The sequence below is a fragment of the Triturus cristatus genome, chromosome 5_2 (assembly GCF_964204655.1).
Source record: "Triturus cristatus chromosome 5_2, aTriCri1.1, whole genome shotgun sequence".
Classification (NCBI taxonomy): Eukaryota; Metazoa; Chordata; class Amphibia; order Caudata; family Salamandridae; genus Triturus; species Triturus cristatus.
In genome coordinates, this window is record NC_140588.1 from 1,082,817,697 (window position 1) to 1,082,833,196 (window position 15,500).

A 15,500-nucleotide genomic window follows, 5' to 3' on the forward strand; every position below is an offset into this window, starting at 1 on the left:
GAGAGGTTAATATGAATAACAAAATTAAGTTTGTCAGTTGGAATGTGAATGGCCTAAGAGATAAGAGGAAACTTTCAAGGGTTAAGGTATATTTATTTAGGACAGGGGCTCAGGTTTGTTTATTGGAAGAGACCCATTTAGAGAAAAAAAGAGTGTGAAACCGAGCTGGGGAAGGCTAGATGGATACAAGAAGTCTTATGTTCAGACCAGAATGGTAGTACTAGAGGGGTAGCGATATTGATTAGAGCTAACGCAGGAATTAAGGTTGTGAAATATGACACGGATCGATCAGGAAGGTGGTTGGTGGCGTCTCTACAATGTCAGGGTATCCCTTTGGTATGTGCTGTATATTATGGCCCCAATCAAGATCTTCCAGGGGCACTCCTGAAGCTTAGAACCACTCTTTTAGATCACACAGGGCCAGTTATCTTAGGGGGCGATTTTAATTTGATTTTAGACGATAAGCTGGATCGAACATCGAGGGTCAAATTTACACCCCCAGTGAAATCCCGGAGAGAGCTTAAAAACTTAGTTAAAGATTATAATCTTATGGACGTCTGGAGAGTTAGAAACAGCACAAAGAGGGATTTCTCTTTCTATAGCCGCAGATATGGTCACCATTCCAGAATAGATTTTTTCCTTATTGATCAGGTGTTACTTGCGGCAGTTGACACTACCGAATATACCTCAGCCATCTTGTCGAACCACTCAACAGTGGAGTTAATCATTACTTTTAAAGTAAAAGAAATACAAAGGAGATGGACCCTAGATAGATCTATGCTACTAGAGGACGGGACAAAAATGGATCTGATAATTTTGACAGAGGACTTCTTTAATAATAATACAGGCTCAGCCACCCAACAAGTGGTTTGGGAAACATATAAAGCTTTTCTGCGTGGTATGCTGACCTCCTTGTCAATCGTGAGGAATAGGAAGAATAAGGATAAGAAGGAAGAAGAGCTTCATAAAATCAAAGTGAAAGAGTTGGAACTCCAAGCAGCCTCTGCCAATCATTCCAGTATAAAACCTCTCCTGCAAAAGGAACTAGATGCCCTCCGAGCAGACTATCAAGCAGGTTTGGATAAAGTCCTGAAAGGCAGATGGGACGCCAGCAAACTTCAAAAACATTTTTATGGGGAGAAATGTGGTCGCCTTCTTGCCTGGAAATCTCGGATGGACAGAAATAGAAATATGATCACAAGTCTAACCCAGGGAAGTTCGGGTATTGTTACAAGCAATGATGAGGAAATTAGGGTAGAGGCTGAATCCTTCTTCAAAACGCTGTACTCTGTTAAAATAAACCAATCCCCCTTGCCATTGGAAAGTTGGTTAAGTAAGATACAGCTCCCATGTTTAGCTGAGGAGAATAATAGCTTCCTTGCGTCGGACATAAAGGAAGGTGAGGTCAGAGCTCAGCTGATGAGAATGGCTAAGGGCAAGGCAGCTGGGCCCGACGGTCTCCCAGTAGAAATTTACAGGATAATTATAGATCAAATAGTGCCTGTTCTTACAACTCTGTGCAATAAAATCTTTACAGACGGTGAGAATGCTCCCGACTCATGGGCAGAGGCTACTGTAACGTTAATCCTGAAACCAAATAAAGATCCATTAAAGATCGAATCTTACAGGCCAGTCTCGCTGTTAAACACAGACTATAAGGTTTTTGCCGGTGTGCTTGCAGCCAGACTGGCCAAAATGGTAAAGACAATTATTCATCAGGACCAAAGGGGTTTCATCCCAGATAGACAACTAAACGAACTGACATTTCAGGTTATCGCAGCAATAGATGTCGCTATCAGCAAGAAGCTTCCTTTGACCCTGGCAGCAGTGGATGCCGCCAAGGCATTTGATCAGGTAGATTGGCTATATCTATGGAGGGTTTTGGAAGCCTTTGGCTTCCCAAGTAAGTTTATAACTGCTATGAGGTCTCTTTACCGCTCCCCACGGGCAAGGATATTAATAAACGGTCTCTTAACCTCCTGGGTACCAATTGCTCGCGGAACTAGGCAGGGCTGTCCACTGTCACCTTTATTGTTTGATTTGTATAGTGAGCCTTTTGCTTGTTTACTTAGATCTGACCCAGCATTTAAACCCTTTAAGATTTCTGACTTAGAACTAAAATTCGCATTATATGCAGATGACCTTCTTATGTTTACTTCAAACCCAGGGGTCGCCTTGCCCAAATTGATAGCTCTAGCTGACGAATTCGGGGCGGTCTCTGGTTACTCCATTAATAAAGATAAAACTGAAATTATGGAGTGGAACCAAGAGGTTAGTACGGTGGGTACCAAGTCAAAAATGAGGTACCTGGGGGTCCTTTTGACCCATAAAATTGAGGACATCACCAAAACTAATATGGATAAGGTTTCTAAGGAGGTCTGTGCTTTACTGCAAAGATGGTCATCACTCCCTCTAAACATCTTTGGGAGGGTCAATCTAATAAAAATTATTCCTAAACTTACTTTCCTATTTAATTCTATCCCATTATCTTTTAATACTGCATCTATTAAAAAGTTGCAAGGGAAATTGGGTTCCTTTATTTGGAACTCTAAATCGCCAAGGGTAGCATGGAAGAAGCTCAGGAGATCTTTAAAGACAGGTGGTTTGGCCTTCCCTGATATATTGGTCTATTGCCACGCTTTCCATTTTAAAAACTTCAGACCCTTGGCGGGGGAGATAGAGGCAACATCGTTAGGTTTATTATTTCAAGCACTGCTACGAGATATACCACAGGGCCAATCACATTTTCTTTTTAAGTTTGGAGACCCAAAATTTAAAAAAAAAATAAGACTAAAGATCTTGGGGACAGCTATTAGAAATTGGGTTTTTGTGAGGCAGAAGCTCGATATTCCCTATTACTCAGTGCAGGCTCCAATCTGGGATTCTCCAGGAACACCGGCCTGCCTTGACGATTTACTATCGCGACCTCTCAGGGCCGCTGGGATTGAGTGCTGGGGGGATCTCCAGGTTGACTCACAGCTTCTCAGTTGGGAGGCAGTATCTGGTCTTACGGGAGGTACACTCACTAGGTTTAAATATCATCAGCTATCTAGATGGTGGCTATCCAAGCCCTGGAATCTCAATAACCCTAATCCAAAATTTGATCTAATATATAGGAAAAATAAGTGGAAAAATCAAATTTCATACTGGTATACAGCTATGTTAGAAGCTGAGAACATCTGCGAATTAGAGATACAAAAGCTATGGAATAATATACTAGTATTGGAGAATGTAGATTTGGTGGATATTTGGGTCGATTCATTTACCATCTTGCAGGCTGTGGTGAAACCGGCCACATTAAAGCGGAACCATTTATGTACCATGTATAGGGCATATATATCCCCAAAAAAACTTATGAAATTTGTTAATCTAGAATATCATTGCCCAAGATGCAGACTCCTGGCCGCAGATGATGTGCATATGTTGGCTGTCTGTCCAGAAATAAAAAATTATTGGGATTCAGTACAGGGTTTTTTGGGGGAGGTTCTGCAGACACCAATAGTAATAACAACTAGTACCATTCTTTCCGGACTAGGAGTTGCTTACAACACTGAGGATATTAACACAAGGTTTATTTTCTATGTCATACTCCTAGCCAGGCGCGAAATATGCAGAGCCTGGAAAGATCCATTACCTCCATCTTTTTCTAACTGCCTTAAACATGTTATTTTTACCAGTAAGTCAGATATGGCATGTGATCTCACAAGTTTTGATAAAATTTGGAAGCCCTTGGTGGCATGGCAAGATAGGTAAAGGTAATTTGGTGTTCCTATGATTTATCCTGGGCCCTGTTGGTTCCTAAGTCTCCCTAGTAACGCAGGGAGTCAGTTTTGGCGTGAAAAGGAGTGGATTGGGAAAGCAGTGGCAACTTGAGGGATCAGGCATGTTCTTTATGAACTTGGTCACTTAACATAAGGGCCAGATAGGATTGACCTTTTCATAATGAGTTGCCTAAGCTCCCTTTAAGAATTTCATAATGGTATATGAGGAAACCAAAAAAAAAAAAAAAAAAAAAAACAACAAAAGATGTGTTTCTAAATTGTGAATTCAGAGACCCCAAACTCCAAAATTCTATCTATCCCAATGTGAAATTACACTTAAAAGATATTTCAAGTCAATCCCATGTTACCCTCTGGGAGAGATAGTCCTTGCAATAGTGAAGGACATGTAAAATACAACGGGACATGTCCTACCATTTAAATACACTGCACCCAGCCCATGGGGCTCCCTTGGGTCCTACCTTAGGGGTGACTTACATGTAGTAAAAGGGAAGGTTTGGGCCTGGCAAGTGAGTGCCCTTGCCAGGTCGAAATGGAATCTTAAAACTGTACTCTCATTCACTGCAGTAGCAGGCCTGAGACAGGTTCGCAAACATGTGGGTGTTACAATCAGTGCTACAGGCCCACTAGTAGCATTTGATTTACAGGCCATGGGCACACCTGGTGCACTTTACTAGGGACTTACTAGTAAATCAGATATGCCAGTCGTGAATAAACCAATCACCAATACAATTTAGACGTAGAGCATAAGCGCTTTAGCACTCGTTAGCAGTGGTAAAGTGCCCAGAGTCCTAAATCCAAAAAGTACAGGTCAGAAAAAATAGAAGGAAGAAGGCAAAATGTTTGGGGACAACCCTGCAAAAAGGGCCATGTCCAACAGATATAGGTAAGCATAATAGGGTGCAATCAAAGATTAGTTTATTTGCTTATACTCTTTTGAATGATAGGTGTATATAGCTGTATGTCAACACGTGGTGTTCTGTGCTAAAACTTGAGCCTTATAAAATTACTGTACATATTAGAGTGTAGGAAGGCACTCGTCTGTCTACAGACTGATCACTCTTAGAAAACATCTGTGCATTGTAGATTGTGGAGAAGGACTGTCTGCTTTAGTAAGGGCTTTCTGATTCATGATGGGTGTTTGTCGTAGTGTTTGGGAAAATATTTATTTCTCTGCTTTCTCGTTTCTTGCCCAATACTTTTGGTATACCAGTTGTTCCAGGAACCAGTGTTAAAGAGCTGACCATTCACAATGGACTATACCAAACCAGAGAGCCTTTATCAACTAGTATAGCCGAGGGCAAAACACCTGTAAGTATATTAAAAGATTGCACTAAAACATGTTATAATATTCTCAATCCAAAAAAGATATAAAGAAACACAAATATTGAGACTGTTTACCAGACAATTTGTACCATCTATAATAAACTGTGAGCCATTTATTCTCTTCATTGTGGGGAGGACTTGCTCTCTGCAGTAAAGCTTTTTATTGGATGAGGGCTGCGGTATTGAAATGCATGTATCTGTGTGCGCTCTGGCCTATAGTCCACTATTGAAGACTGTATCAGTTATTGTAGGCCCTCAACCAGTGTTATAGCGCTGAGCCCCACATAAAGGCCTATTACAAAAGAGAGGGCCTTTAATAACTAGTATACCTCCAGACACAACAGCTGCAGGGCATCATGTGTTATCTGTTGATTATTCACAACAACAGCTGTGAAATGGTGGTATTCTCCAGTACAATGATGGATGTACGAAGTAGATTATGTAGAGATGGTGATATCTCCTGTAAAACCTCTCCGTAGTCCAAAAATTGTCTGTAGTACAGTTTAGTAGTAATTTCAATCTCTGTCGAAAACTGTCTGTTCCATCATGGATGTATAAAGAAGAATGGAAATAGACACTGCTATGTCTGATAATAAATCTCCTCACTCTATTGGACATACATGGAAGGATGTATACAGAGATTGTGTTGTAAATGACACTTCCTCTCAAGGTGATGGATATCCTTACTAGTGAGTGTAGGGAGAGTAATTTCTCTTCTAAGTTCTTTCTTCAGGCTACAATAAGTATATAAAACAGTAGTAATAAGAGTAACAGTAAAATATGACTTAGTATTCTGTCATCTGAGTATGAGTAGTGAATTCAGTAGAGTATGATAAATGAGTGTACTATATACTTACACCATTATTCTGTTTCTTCATGTGAGTTGTACAGTGTGCAGAAAGACGTGTCTCACAGCTGAGACTTCTTCTCAGGGTGATGATTGTTTCTAGTAGGGTACTGAAAAAGACTGACATTTTCCATGACACTTGCTATTCTGATAGAAAAAAGGGAACATATGAACTTTTTTTTAAAGATATTGATCTCACCAGTATAATGTTAATTTAAAATTTATTTAACTGTCTTAACAAAACGTTTGTTTGTTGTTCTCAGAAAATGTGAAAATGTGTTTACACTTAATATACCCTGACATAATAAATGACACAGATATATATATATATATATATTACCTACTGGCGGTCGCCAGTAGGTAGTTATAGTTAGGACCACGTTTCCATAGGAAAACCTCAACATTCTATTTTGAATAACTTTGGCGCCGGTCGACGAATCCTCGCGAATTTCTCAAAATAGGTGGGGCGCTACGCTCCGCTCCTACCCTGAAAGTCTCGGGGGGATTCGTCAAGCGGGGGCTGAGATAAAAGGGGGGTCCCAAAACGCGTTTTTCCCATGCATTTTTCCATAGGACCTTTAGAACGAGCTACAGCCCGAACGGCTGAACAGAATTACTAGAAATTTGGCAGAGAGGTAGTCCCTAGGTCAAGGAAGTGCCTTTTGTAGGTTTGGTGTAAATCTGTTCAGTAGATTCTGAGAAAATAGCCTTTAAATCAATATATATATCTGAGCCCGCTTACGGTACGCTTACCGTACGCTTACCGTAAGCGTACGGTGGCGTGCGCGAGCGCGATTCTGATTGGCTCTTAGATCTTAGTAAACATTCGAATCGGCAGAAACCAGGAAGCGGCGTCCGCCATTTTGTCTCTCGCACTGAGTGTTATGTATCAAACATGATCGCCAAAAACATGTTACGGGGATGTTTTGACAACTCCCTCTCACATAGTCATGTTGAGGGAGTCCCCAAACATCCCCCAAGAGCAAAAACGGCATTTTTTTTTTTTCGGCAATTTCGCGGGGTACGCTTACCGTACGCTTACCGTAAGCGTACGGTAAAAAATTATAAAAAAAAAAAATCCACACTTTCTCCACCCCGTGTGCAAATGGTGGCCGAAGGCCACCATTTGTGCATGGCTTATCAGAGCTCAGAAATTCCCAAAAAAATTTCAACAGATTACCTATCACAAGGAAGCGCATAATATGTCCTCCATGTGCGCACGGTGCGCGAAGCGCATCGTGCGTACATGGCCCATCTAGCGTAACGTGGGCACGGCACTAACTGAGTAAAGTGGGTGCGCGGTGCGCGAAGCGCACCGCGTGCTCACTGTGCACGCGCGGTGCGCGAAGCGCACCGTGCGCGCACGGAACGAACTGCGTTAAGTGGGCGCGCACGCCACGAATGGCGTAAAGTAACTTAGCATTTAAAAAACCTTGCAAATTCACTGAAAAAACCATAGGTTTCACACATGTTATAGTTAGCGGAAATTTTACTGATAAAAAACCAATGAAATTGCCCCGTTATAGTTAGTGCTGGCAACTATAACTCACGCGACCGCAATCTTCTGCTGATGACATATGTGTCTTTATGAAAAAAAAATATTTGTAATATATGTATAGCTAAAAATGTATGGAAGAAGACATGGGCAAATAAGTGTCTAAATACAGTATTAGCATCAGCAGAGGATTGCGGTCGCGTGAGTTATAGTTGCCAGCACTAACTATAACGGGGCAATTTCATTGGTTTTTTATCAGTAAAATTTCCGCTAACTATAACATGTGTGAAACCTATGGTTTTTTCAGTGAATATATATATATACATATCTGTTTCGCATCAGTCAGATTACCTGTGATCAAGGGCAAAGATGCCCGAAACGCGTAAGGATTTAATTCTGGCAAAGAAAATTCTGTGAGCTTGTCGATGTCAAGCAGGGCTGCCTTGCAGGAATAAAGTACTACACAACATGCGTGGCCTCCAAGTCTGGTGCTTTGTTTAATGGAATTGAATTGCGGCCGATCCAGGGTTGCGGAAGGCCCCCCGCGAAGGAAGCGGTGTCCAGCGACGTCACTGAACGGCGCAACATGGAGCGTTGTGGTTTCTGCATTAAGGGTGAGAACAGCCCTGCTACACTCGCAGCCTCACAAAAACCCACTGTGGCTAACATTTCAATGTGCAACTGATAACCGCTATTATTAATAACTTAACTTGTAAAAGAACTCCAAGTTCCAGGATGCAATGTGCAGACACGCCCAGCGGGCGAGACTATAAAACTGTGACTTTGAGTAGCGGCATGTTATCTGTTTCGCATCAGTCAGATTACCTGTGATCAAGGGCAAAGATGCCCGAAGCACGTAAGGATTTAATTCTGGCAAAGAAAATTCTGTGAGCTTGTCGATGTCAAGCAGGGCTGCCTTGCAGGAATAAAGTACTACACAACGTGCGTGGCCTCCAAGTCTGGTGCTTTGTTTAATGGAATATATATATATATATATATATATATATATATATATATATATATATATATATATATATATATATATATATATATATATATTATCTACTGGCGGTCGCCAGTAGATAGTTATAAACAAAAAACTGGGGTAGTAATGTATCAGAAGATGCACATCGTAGCAATAATTGACATCAAGTTGGGTATATAGTAATATTTGCCGGAAAAAACAATGAAATCAATAACAAGTTATATAGATGGTGCCAATCGGGATTAGAAAGCACCCTACTACCTGAGTACTAAATTATACGTATCATGCAAAGCAATCCTCGTAATTAACAGATTTTATACATAAATCTATCCCGGCACTCTAGAGTCATATTATTCTTATTGGTTATTAGCCAAAAAGAGAGAAGGACACAGTGACAATAAGGGTGAACTGACTACGGAACAGAATAGGTCCCCACACGAGTATATATTAGAAAACAATTTAATACATAAGTTTTACAAAAAGGAAAAACACATTCATGAGTAAACAAATCGTCAGAACTCCCTAGTTATTTCACTACAGGGAGACTTCAATTTTCTAAATCTTGATATAGATGGATGACAGCCGACACGTGTTTCGTCACGTATAGTGACTTCCTCAGGGCTGTAAGAAGAATGTCAAGATCTTAGTTTACACAAAAACACCAACAATGTGTCGAATTGCACAATAGTGGTTCAATCCGTTATTTTCAGTTCCATTACAAAAAATAGACAAAGTATGAGAATATTTTAGAGTGAAGCGAATGGGAGAAAAGAGAAAGAAAGAAAAGCGTGCGTTGGTTAAGAGAAGTGATAATATAGGAACGAAAAAAGGGTGAAAATGTGACCAGTCAGGTAATTAAATTTAAAAATAGGATTGTTCCCACCACCACATCCGGTGTAAAGACGGTAGAGCGTTGGGTCCAAGGGTAGGATATGAACACTAACCTTTGGAAAGAGTCTTTGAACGCCTCAAATGTCAGGCATGTAATTATGCTTCTGTTAACACGCAGTAATAAGTGTAGAAAATTTCAAGAGAAGACTCCAACGTACGATGTGGTTCTGTAGAAGTATGTAGTAGAGAGCAGAGGTTTGAAAATAGACAATGGACCGACATACACTAGTTGAGTGTGACTATGATCATAATATAAGTTTGAATATTTAAAAAGAGAAGAAGTATAAATACCCAAGAATTTTATGAACCTTGTGAAGGTTCGGATAAGCAAGTTTTGTTGCAAGAAGGTCTCCTGATAAGTGTATCAGTTGTGTGTTGATAGTAACAGGTCTTCCCCAGTAATTTCTAATGCTAATGTGAAATAAAAAAGTGCTGATATTAGTATGGTTATTACCAAACCAAAGGTTAAAACTAGGGTATTTTCAAGAATTAAAGAGTCTAAAATACTGTACCTATTACTAAAGAGAAGATCATCCACGAATCAAAGATTTATAATTCTAATTCTTGTAACCATAAACACAAGTGATTCATTTCTTAGTAAGGTTTCTTGGTGTTTTACAGCTATGTTTTGAGAAGAGCGGGTATCCACCAAGGTATCTGGTGAGAATAAGAAAAATCAGTACGTATACATCAAAAACCCTCTTTTTAGTCTAGATGTTAGGAATATTATACACAGTACCTAATATTCAGTGATGCTGTACCGTGATATGAAAATATTTTGTGAAAATGAGTCAATGGGACGATCTTCATGTAGTCATCTATGTAGTAATTTCTAAAAGAGAAAAAAAGTAATGGAGAAACAAACTCATCCCTGAAATTGGTTTACAATTGTTTATTAAAAGAATCAAATATAAGCGACCTCCTTACTTGATAGATTATTTAATGACTTCATCAAATTAGGTGAAGTAAACGAACCGGCTCTGGTAAGCCCTGCGAAAGACAGTGCAGAGCAAGAACGGATTATTAAAAGGTATCAGAAAATTCATTAAAAAGCACAAGAAGCCTCACCTAACATGCATTTACCAAAAAAAGAAAAAGGAAGTTTTTTTTCTCTCCCTTTTGGATACTTATTGTTACTGATGTCCGTCAGAGAATTCTGTTCATAAAGGGTGTCGTAACCGTAGATATTAAACAAGATATATGGGTTAAATAAATGAGAAACAATATAGGCATAAGGTTCACTGTCTCGTGTTAACCCAATGTCGTTATGTAATATACGAAAAGAGAGGGAGATATGAGCGGTATAGTTTTGAACCACCAAGTGAGTCTAAATCATGGGCGAATAAACGTTACAGTATACACAACACAAAGTTCAAATAGATTGTATTCGTCTCCCGTTGGTGGAGTGATAAGTTGGATACTAGAACCTGGTTGTTGTGGGTCATTTAAATGTATCTCCTCATGTATAATTATATTCACGACACATTTATTGGTGGGAAAAGTTGTTAACGGTAGTATCGAGATATAATTTTCAAAACACTGTCAAAAATGGAGATTGCGATTGGTAGCCATCTACCTACACGAGCAATATATCTTGACGCGCTTACCTCCGAATAGGATGGTTCTTGCCCGAAACTCGACTCCCGTCCCTTCGTATCGGCAGTGGACGCAAAGTCAGCAGAGAGTGGCTTCTTTTATTGGGTAATCCGAATTTTGGCGCGAAACTTGCACGTTCCATGGTATGTATGGAAGAAAGTAAAAAGGGCCCATAATTGGCCAACAAATGTTAAGGTATAGAAATGGGAGCGGCCATCTTGGAGCAGGAAGAGTTGTTTCTAAGAATGTTTGTACGTTCCAAAATATGTATGGGAGAAAGTGAAAAGGGCCCATAACTGGCCATCAAATATTACGATATAGACAAATGGGCTGCCATCTTAGAACAGAAAGAATTGTTCCTATAAATGTTTCGTTAGCCGTACTAGAGGAAACCTTGATTGGCCGTCTTGAACTAAGTGGTTCTAGATTGTTTAAGCCCCGCAAAAGGTGAATAAAGAGGAGAGGAAGTGGCCATCTTGGAACAATAAATGTTCTTACAGGTTATGCGTGTGGATGCGTGATGGTACACATATTTTAAGAAATTATAGTATCAAAAAGTCTTATTGGGAGTTGTTCGTATAGTACTTCATTGGTACTTTTAGATAAGTAAAAAAATTATTTAATGTAATCTAGTTAGTAAAATAATAAAATATATTTGCATAGAATAGGGATATGTGCACCATTCATTTTTCTCATTTTGGGTATTTACTACGTCTGGTAAGACCAAAATAGTGAGAATTAAAAGTGGCGAAGAAATACTCCATATTGTCAGTATGGATTCGTAATTGACAACGATGGCACTCCTTTTAGAAGTACAAATTCCAGACAGTCTTATTAGCGGTATTTCGCATAGTACTAATCTAGAAATCTAGATAAGTTAGACAAAGGTGTTTAGTATCACCAAGTTGGTAAAAATGTTTTGAATGCGAACACGGTTGCATACTTAATGATCTTTACCTCAATTGAGTATTTAGAGTGTGCGGTGAAGCCAAAAGGTAATGGAAATTAAATAGAAGTATCAAAGAGAAGAGATAGAAAGTTGGATGTAAACAGTACATAGGAAGAGATAATGTTACCTATCCAATCCCACTAGGGCGCGTACATGAGCATATTGTTACATACATGTATTCTATGGAAGACATCGACATTAATGACACAGTTCTTTCTGATGACAAAAAATTGCTATGGTACATAGTGTGTAGGCTCAATATTACTAATATTTCAGATTATACAGTAAGGGAAGGAAAAAAAGACATATACATTTCACATTTCACATGTTTGGACATCTTCGACAGCATATTGTAATTTCAGAAAATTGAGATGTCTAATGGTAAAAGATGCGTCGCTCAGTTGATGTTTAAGCTAAGAAAACGTGCATCTCTTTGTCAAAATTGATGCCCATTTCGACTGCTCGTAATTTGATAATCCACAAAGCCTCTGTTTTTCTCAAATTGAGAGTCCTGTCACCACCCCTTGTGCCAAGGGTAGTATGAGATATCCCATGAAACCTGATTTTGTTCAGATCTGCTAAGGTGTGATGGGAATTGAAATGGACCGCTAGTGGGTAGCTAGTCAAGTTGTTACGTATTGCTCTTAGATGTTCTTGCATTCTAATCCTGAGAGGGCGAATTGTACTGCCCACATAAATTAGTCCACAACAGCATATGATGCAGTATACAACAAAGTTTGTATTGCAGTTTATAAATTGCTTTATACCATGTCTTGTAGTAGTGTTGTATTGAAAGTTGGTTGTTTTATTGGCAGCGAATTGGCACATATTGCAATTGGAACATCTGTAAAAACCAACAGGTTTTGCAGGTAGCCACGTTGTTTCTTTCTTTTTAGGTGGTAGATAACTGGGGCAAAGAAGTTCTCTAAGGGTGGTGCCTCTTCGGTGAGTAATCATCGGGTTATTAGCCACATGTTTCTTTATTGTCGTGTCTAGTCTTAGGATATGCCAGTGTTTTCGAAGAATATTATATATTTGGTGACTGTGTGTATTATAATCTGTCACTAAGGCAATTTTCCGTTCTCCATTCTTTTTTTTGTTTTTGTTTGTGCGTCCGGATGACAGTAATTTAGATCTTGGTGTATTCAGTATTTTGTTTTTAGCATGATCTAAGACAGTCCTAGGGTATCCCCTAATGGTAAATCTGTTTTCCAATTTGTCAAGTTCCATCATAAAAACCGAGTTGTCACTACAGTTTCTCTTGAGTCTGGTCATTTCCCCCATAGGGATGGAGTTGATTTGGGACTTAGGGTGTGCACTATTGGCGTGTAATACCGCATTACAGGCTGTTGGCTTCCTAAAGAGTTTTGAGATGATTTTCTTTTCTTTCACATATAGAATTACATCCAAAAATTCTATTTCTCGTTGGCTGGTCTTATGTGTGAAGTTAAGATTGTAGGTATTATCATTGAGATGTAATAATAATTCTGAAAGTAATTCTTCACCACCCGACCAGAGAATGAAGATGTCGTCTATGTACCGACCCCAATACACTAGATGTTCTGTGAGGCGAGTGTCGGACATTTTCCATAGATGGTTTTGTTCAAAATGGCCCATGTACAGATTGGCATATGATGGGGAAAATTTTGATCCCATTGCTACCCCGACCGTCTGTTTATACCATGTATCTTGATGTAGGAAAACATTATTTTCTAAGATAAGACGAGTCAGATCTAGAATCATTTGAGTATGTTCGAAAAATGTAGCATCCCTGTGTGAGAGACACTCCGCAAGTGCTGAGAGACCTTTTTCTAGAGGAATACAGGTGTACAGAGAACATACATCCATCGTTACAAATGTAAGGTCATTAGTCCACTCCATATCCTCTAGTTTGCTCAGTAGGTCTCCGGTATCCCTTATATAAGAGGGAAGATTGTGTACCAATGGTTGTAGAAAGATATCTACGTATTCCGAGATGTGTTCCGTAGGGGAACCTATCCCAGATATTATTGGTCGGCCAGGCGGGAAGGCACTAGGTTTGTGTACCTTTGGTAGCATGTAAATGCAGGGAGACCGTGGTGTTGGATTATAGAGATATCTATATTCCACATCAGAGATTAGACCTGATTCCCGCCAAGCTGTCAGTTTGGTGCACATTAATGAAGTAATTTCTTTTAGGGGATTCCCAGGTAACCTTGTATAAGACAATTCCCCCATTAGTTGTCTCTCAATTTCTTTTATGTAATCACTATCACGCATGACCACAATATTTCCACCCTTGTCTGCTTCCTTAAAAATAACGTCCTGTTTTGTTGTTAGATTTTTCAGAGCCTTATTTTCTTCCTTACTGAGGTTATACGTGATGTGACCACGGTTGCGGTTGTATCTGTCTTCTAGTCTATATAGATCCGATGTTACCGCTTTGTAGAAGGTGTCTACCACATTATCTGCATGTAAATTGGGCATAAATGTGGACTTTTGTTTAAGACCACTGTCCAAAGAAAAGTCAGGCATGATGTCTAAGTCTGAAAGAACATCAGTCATAGTAGGAGGTGTATTAGAAAGGTCGTCAAGGGAAAGTAAAAGGTGTATATCTTGTATTTCTTTGATAGTTTTGTTACAAGGGATCGGAGCAGGTTGTATAGAGTGCACCGGTACAGTTTGGTTTGCAAAGAATTTTTTTAATTTTAGTTTTCGGACAAATTTGAATACATCTACATGTACACCGGTAAAGTCAGGTAACTTTGTAGGGCAAAAACTCAAACCCCTGCTGAGAACATTAGTATCAATTTCAGACAATTCAAGATCAGACAAGTTGATAATTGATACATTGTCATTTTTAGCAAGATTCGATGTACATTCTGTCACAATAAGGGGTAAACTCAGTTCTTCAGATTCCGGGCTGCAGAGCGAGTAGTGGCTCCTTCCCTTGGATTTTCGTTTGTTGCCCCCCCTCCTGGTTTTTTTGAATTTTGAGGGCCATAGTTCGTACGATTCCCTTTTCGATAACGTGCCATTTCCTCTAAAAAAGAGGATGAGTTTGTTTTGTGTAGCGTATCAGTTATAGTCGGTTCGGTTTCTTCTTCATTAGTTGTCTCACTGTGTATACTAGATACATCCGAACCACTGGTCGAAGGTACTGTACTGGCTGGCTTAGGAGGTTTGGTGGCATTTGACTGTTTTGGTTGTATGTCATCGAACTTTTTTGCAAACGTAAAAACTCTACCATTTTTATAATCATTATCGTCCCTTTTTAGTTTGCGCAATTTCTTCTCTTTGATATATAGTTGATGTGCGTTGAGCACATCTTTCAGAATTTTGTAGTTTTTAGCAGTTGCCTCCTCTAGGTTTAGACTTTTAATTTCTGCCTCTAGTTTGTCTATTTCCTGTAACAACAGCTCTCTTTTTCTATCTGCATGTCGTATCAGAATGTCCATCATTCTATATGATGATGAGAGATTCAATTCTTCCCATTCTTTCAAAAGGTCTGCATCTAGGTCTTCAAAGGTGGGGAAAATGATAATTCGTAGTCCACGCGGGACTTGTTTAATATCCAAATATCGTTTTAGGATAATGGAGTCCCACCACCTGGACACTTCCTGTTTACGTGCCCGTTCTAATTTTATAAATTT